This window comes from Anas platyrhynchos, chromosome 5, assembly GCF_047663525.1.
Source record: "Anas platyrhynchos isolate ZD024472 breed Pekin duck chromosome 5, IASCAAS_PekinDuck_T2T, whole genome shotgun sequence".
Lineage (NCBI taxonomy): Eukaryota > Metazoa > Chordata > Aves > Anseriformes > Anatidae > Anas > Anas platyrhynchos.
The window spans coordinates 67,879,236-67,886,417 of NC_092591.1; positions in this window are offsets into that span (position 1 = coordinate 67,879,236).

Sequence of the window (7,182 nt, forward strand, 5' to 3'; positions counted from 1 at the left end):
TGCGTTGCGAGCCCCTTTGGACCATCCAAAAGTGCCCCCAAAGGAAGGCTTTGGGTACAAGTGAACTCCCCAGGGGAGCCTTTACGCAGCCCCACATAAAACTGGACCCTCCGGGTTCGCTGTTTCCGAGCATCCCTAAACATAGCCCTACCCGTCATCGACGACGATTGAAAAATCAGGCCCCAGGAAATGCGTTACAAGCCCTTTTCGCCCATCCAAAAGTGCAACCAAAGGAAGGCTTTGGGTACAAGTGAACTCCCCAGGGGAGCCTTTACGCAGCCCCACATGCAACTGGACCCTCCGGGTTCGCTGTTTCCAAGCAACCCTAAACGTAGCCCTAGCAGTCATCGGAGACGAGTGAAAAATCAGGCCCCAGGAAATGCGTTACAAGCCCTTTTCGCCCATCTAAAAGTGCCCCCAAAGGAAGGCTTTGGGTACAAGAGAACTCCCCAGGGGAGCCTTTACGCAGCCCCACATGCAACTGGACCCTCCGGGTTCGCTGTTTCCGAGCATCCCTAAACATATTGCTAGCTGGCATCGATGACGACTTAAAAATCAGGCCCCAGGAAATGCGTTACAAGCCTTTTTCGCCCATCCCAAAGTGTCACCAAAGGAATGCTTTGGGTACAAGTGAACTCCCCAGGGGAGCCTTTACGCAGCCCCACATGCAACTGGACCCTCCGGGTTCGCTGTTTCCGAGCATCCCTAAACATATCGCTAGACGGCATCGATGACGACTTAAAAATAAGGCCCCAGGAAATGCGTTCCGAGCCCTTTTCGCCCATCTAAAAGTGCCCCCAAAGGAAGGCTTTGGCTACAAGAGAACTCCCCAGGGGAGCCTTTACGCAGCCCCACATGCAACTGGACTCTCCGGGTTCGCTGTTCCTGAGCAAAACTAAACGTAGCCCTAGCCGTCATTGGAGACGAGTGAAAAATCAGGCCCCATGAAATGCGTTGCGAACCCCATTGGACCATCCAAAAGTGCCCCCAAAGGAAGGCTTTGGGTACAAGTGAACTCCCCAGGGGAGCCTTTACGCAGGCCCACATGCAACTGGACCCTCCGGGTTCGCTTTTTCCGAGCATCCCTAAACGTAGCCCTAGCCGGCATCGAAGACGACTGAAAAATCAGGCCCCAGGAAATGCGTTGCAAGCCCTTTTCGCCCATCCAAAAGTGCCCCCAAAGGAAGGCTTTGGGTACAAGTGAACTCCCCAGGGGAGCCTTTACGCAGCCCCACATGCAACTGGACCCTCCGGGTTCGCTGTTCCTGAGCATCCCTAAACATATCGCTAGCCAGCATCGATGATGACTGAAAAATCAGGCCCCAGGAAATGCGTTACAAGCCCCATTCTCACATCCAAAATTACCCCCAAAGGAAGGCTTTGCGTACAAGTGAACTCCCCAGGGGAGCCTTTACGCAGCCCCACATGCAACTGGACCCTCCAGGTTCGCTGTTTCTGAGCATCCGTAAACATAGCCCTAGCCGGCATAGAAGACGACTGAAAAATCAGGCCCCAGGAAATGCGTTGCGAGCCCTTTTCGCCCATGCAAAAGTGTCACCAAAGGAATGCTTTGGGTACAAGTGAACTCCCCAGGGGAGCCTTTACGCAGCCCCACATGCAACTGGACCCTCCGGGTTCGCTGTTCCTGAGCATCCCTAAACATATCCCAAGACGGCATCGATGATGACTGAAAAATCAGGCCCCAGAAAATGCGTTGCAAGCCCCTTTGGACCATCCCAAAGTGTCACCAAAGGAAGGCTTTGGGTACAAGTGAACTCCCCAGGGGAGCCTTTACGCAGCCCCACATGCAACTGGACCCTCCGGGTTCGCTGTTTCCGAGCATCCCTAAACATAGCCCTTGCCGGCATCGAAGACGACTGAAAAATAAGGCCCCAGGAAATGCGTTGCGAGCCTTTTCGCCCATCCAAAAGTGCCCCCAAAGGAAGGCTTTGGGTACAAGTGAACTCCCCAGGGGAGCCTTTACGCAGCCCCACATGCAACTGGACCCTCCGGGTTAACTCTTTCACAACAAGCCTAAATATAGCCCTTACCGGCATGGGAGAAGAATGAAAATCTGGGCACCAGGAAACGCATTCCTAGCCCCTTTCACCCATCCAAAAATTCCCGCAAAGGAAGGCTTTGGGTACAAGTGAACTCCCCAGAGGAGGCTTTACGCAGCCCCACATGCAACTGGACCCTCTGAGTTCACTCATTCCAAGCAACCCTAAATATATCTCTAGCCATCATCAGAGACGACTGAAAAATCAGGCCACAGAAAAATCGTTGTAAGCCCCTTTCGCCCATACAAAAGTGCCCGCAAAGGAAGGCTTTGGGTACAAGTGAACTCCCCAGGGGAGCCTTTACGCAGCCCCACATTCAACGGGACCCTCCGAGTTCACTCTTTCACAGCAAGCCTAAATATATCCCTAGATGGCGTGGGAGAAGACTGAAAAACCAAGCCCGAGAAAACGCGTTGTGAGCCCCTTTCGCCCATCCAAAAGTGCCCCCAAAGGAATCATAGAATCATAGAATATCCTGAGTTGGAAGGGACCCTTAAGGATCATCAAGTCCAACTCTTGACACCGCACAGGTCTACCCAAGTTCAGACCATGTGACTAAGTGCACAGTCCAATCTCTTCTTAAATTCAGTCCGGCTCGGTGCAGTGACCACTTCCCTGGGGAGCCTGTTCCAGTGTGCAACCACTCTCTCTGTGAAGAACCCCTTCCTGATGTCCAGCCTAAACTTCCCCTGCCTCAGCTTAACTCCGTTCCCGCGGGTCCTGTCGCTGGTGTTAATGGAGAAAAGGTCTCCTGCCTCGTACAAGTGAACTCCCCAGGGGAGCCTTTACGCAGACCCACATGCAACTGGACCCTCCGGGTTCGTTGTTTCCGAGCAAGCCTAAATATATCCCTTACCGGCATGGGAGGAGACTGAAAATCCGGTCCCTAGAAAAAGCATTGCGAGCCCCGTTCGCCCATCCAAAAGAGCCCCCAAAGGAAGGCTTTGGGTACATTTGAACTCCCCAGGGGAGCCTTTACGCAGACCCATATGCAACTGGAACCTCCGGGTTCGCTCTTTCCGAGCAAACCTCAATACAGCCCTAGCCGGATTAGGAGAAAACTGAAAAACCAGGCCCCAGGAAACGCGTTGCGAGCCCCTTTCGCCCATCCAAAAGTGCCCCCAAAGGAAGGCTTTGGGTACAAGTGAACTCCCCAGGGGAGCCTTCACCCAGCCCCACATGCAACGGGACCATCCGGGTTCACTCTTTCACAACAAGCCTAAATATAGCCCTTACCGGCATGGGAGAAGACTGAAAATCCGGGCCCCAGGAAACGCATTCCGAGCCCCTGTCACCCATCCAAAATGCCCCCAAAGGAAGGCTTTGGGTACAAGTGAACTCCCCAGGGGAGCCTTTACGCAGCCCCACATGCAACTGGACCCTCCGGGTTCGCTGTTTCCGAGCAAGAGTTAATATATCCCTTACCGGCATAGAAGACGACTGAAAAATCAGGCCCTAGGAAACGCGTTTCATGCCACTTTCGCCCATCTAAAATTGCCCGCAAACGAAGGCTTTGTGTACAAGTGAACTCCCCAGGGGAGCCCTTACGCAGCCCCACATGCAACTGGACCCTCTGGGTTCGCACTTTCCGAGCAAACCTAAATATATCCTTAGCCGTCGTGGGTCAAGACTGAAAAACCGGGCCCCAGGAAACGCGTTGCGAGCCCCTTTTCCCCATCCAAAAGTGCCCCCAAAGGAAGGCTATGCATATATCTGAACTCCCCAGGGGAGCCTTTACGCAGCCCCACATGCAACTGGACCCTCTGAGTTCACTCATTCCAAGCAACCCTAAATATATCTCTAGCCGTCATCAGAGACGACTGAAAAATCAGGCCACAGAAAAATCGTTGTGAGCCCCTTTCGCCCATCCAAAAGAGACCCCAAACGAAGGCTATGCGTATATCTGAACTCCCCAGGGGAGCCTTTACGCAGCCCCACATGCAACTGTACCCTTTGGGTTCACTGTTTCCGAGCAACCCTAAATATATCCCTAGCTAACTTCGAAGACGACTGAAAAATTGGGCCCCAGAAAACACGTTGCAACCCCTTTCGCCCATTCAAAAGTGCCCCCAAAGGAAGGCTTTGGGTACAAGTGATCTCCCCAGGGGAGCCTTTACGCAGCCCCACATGCAACGGGACCCTCCGGGTTCACTCTTTCTTAGCAAGCCTAAATATATCCCTTACATACAACTAAGACTGAAAATCTGGACCCGAGGAAACGCAATCCGAGCCCCTTTCACCCATCCAAAAGTGCCCCCAAAGGAAGGCTTTGGGTACAAGTGAACTCCCCAGGGGAGCCTTCACGCAGCCCCACATGCAACTGGACCCTCCGGGTTCACTCTTTCACAGCAAGCCTAAATATACCCCTGGCGGGCGTCGGATAAGACTGAAAAACCGGGCCCCAGAAAAAGCGTTGCGAGCCCCTTTCGCCCATCCAAAAGTGCCCCCAAAGGAAGTCTTTGGGTAGAGTGAACTCCCCAGGGGAGCCTTTATGCAGCCCCACATGCAACTGGACCCTCCGGGGTCACTCATTCCAAGCAACCCGAAATATAACCCTAGCCGTCATCAGAGACGATTGAAAAACCGGGCCCCAGAAAATCGTTGTGAGCCCCTTTCGCCCATCCAAAAGTGCCCCCAAAGGAAGGCTTTGGGTACAAGTGAACTCCCCAGGGGAGCCTTTACGCAGCCCCACATGCAACTGGACCCTCTGAGTTCACTCATCCCGAGCAACCCGAAACATATCCCTAGCCGGCATCAGAGATGACTGAAAAATCGGGCCCCAGAAAACGCGTTGCGAGGCCCTTGCACCCATCCAGAAGTGCCCACAAAGGAAGGCTTTGAGTACAAGTGATCTCCTCAGGGGAGCCTTTACGCAGCCCCACATGCAACGGGACCCTCCGGGTTCGCTCTTTCCGAGCAAACCTAAATATTTCCCTAGCCGTCATGGGTCAAGACTGAAAATCCGGGCCCCAGGAAACGCATTCCGAGCCCCTGTCGCCCATCCAAAATGCCCCCAAAGGAAGGCTTTGGGTACAAGTGAACTCCCCAGAGGAGGCTTTACACAGCCCCACATTCAACTGGACCCTCTGAGTTCACTCATTCCAAGCAACCCTAAATATATCTCTAGCCATCATCAGAGACGACTGAAAAATCAGGCCACAGAAAAATCGTTGTGAGCCCCTTTCGCCCATCCAAAATTCCCCGCAAAGGAAGGCTTTGGGTACAAGTGAACTCCCCAGGGGAGCCTTTACGCAGCCCCACATGCAACGGGACCCTCCGCGTTCACTCTTTCACAGCAAGCCTAAATATATCCCTAGCTGGCGTGGGAGAAGACTGAAAAACCAAGCCCGAGAAAACGCGTTGTGAGCCCCTTTCGCCCATCCAAAAGTGCCCCCAAAGGAATCATAGAATCATAGAATCATAGAATATCCTGAGTTGGAAGGGACCCTTAAGGATCATCAAGTCCAACTCTTGACACCGCACAGGTCTACCCAAGTTCAGACCATGTGACTAAGTGCACAGTCCAATCTCTTCTTAAATTCAGTCCGGCTCGGTGCAGTGACCACTTCCCTGGGGAGCCTGTTCCAGTGTGCAACCACTCTCTCTGTGAAGAACCCCTTCCTGATGTCCAGCCTAAACTTCCCCTGCCTCAGCTTAACTCCGTTCCCGCGGGTCCTGTCGCTGGTGTTAATGGAGAAAAGGTCTCCTGCCTCGTACAAGTGAACTCCCCAGGGGAGCCTTTACGCAGACCCACATGCAACTGGACCCTCCGGGTTCGTTGTTTCCGAGCAAGCCTAAATATATCCCTTACCGGCATGGGAGGAGACTGAAAATCCGGTCCCTAGAAAAAGCATTGCGAGCCCCGTTCGCCCATCCAAAAGAGCCCCCAAAGGAAGGCTTTGGGTACATTTGAACTCCCCAGGGGAGCCTTTACGCAGACCCATATGCAACTGGACCCTCCGGGTTCGCTCTTTCCGAGCAAACCTCAATACAGCCCTAGCCGGATTAGGAGAAAACTGAAAAACCAGGCCCCAGGAAACGCGTTGCGAGCCCCTTTCGCCCATCCAAAAGTGCCCCCAAAGGAAGGCTTTGGGTACAAGTGAACTCCCCAGGGGAGCCTTCACCCAGCCCCACATGCAACGGGACCATCCGGGTTCACTCTTTCACAACAAGCCTAAATATAGCCCTTACCGGCATGGGAGAAGACTGAAAATCCGGGCCCCAGGAAACGCATTCCGAGCCCCTGTCACCCATCCAAAATGCCCCCAAAGGAAGGCTTTGGGTACAAGTGAACTCCCCAGGGGAGCCTTTACGCAGCCCCACATGCAACTGGACCCTCCGGGTTCGCTGTTTCCGAGCAAGAGTTAATATATCCCTTACCGGCATAGAAGACGACTGAAAAATCGGGCCCTAGGAAACGCGTTTCATGCCACTTTCGCCCATCTAAAATTGCCCGCAAACGAAGGCTTTGTGTACAAGTGAACTCCCCAGGGGAGCCCTTACGCAGCCCCACATGCAACTGGACCCTCTGGGTTCGCACTTTCCGAGCAAACCTAAATATATCCTTAGCCGTCGTGGGTCAAGACTGAAAAACCGGGCCCCAGGAAACGCGTTGCGAGCCCCTTTTCCCCATCCAAAAGTGCCCCCAAAGGAAGGCTATGCATATATCTGAACTCCCCAGGGGAGCCTTTACGCAGCCCCACATGCAACTGGACCCTCTGAGTTCACTCATTCCAAGCAACCCTAAATATATCTCTAGCCGTCATCAGAGACGACTGAAAAATCAGGCCACAGAAAAATCGTTGTGAGCCCCTTTCGCCCATCCAAAAGAGACCCCAAACGAAGGCTATGCGTATATCTGAACTCCCCAGGGGAGCCTTTACGCAGCCCCACATGCAACTGTACCCTTTGGGTTCACTGTTTCCGAGCAACCCTAAATATATCCCTAGCTAACTTCGAAGACGACTGAAAAATTGGGCTCCAGAAAACACGTTGCAACCCCTTTCACCCATTCAAAAGTGCCCCCAAAGGAAGGCTTTGGGTACAAGTGATCTCCCCAGGGGAGCCTTTACGCAGCCCCACATGCAACGGGACCCTCCGGGTTCACTCTTTCTTAGCAAGC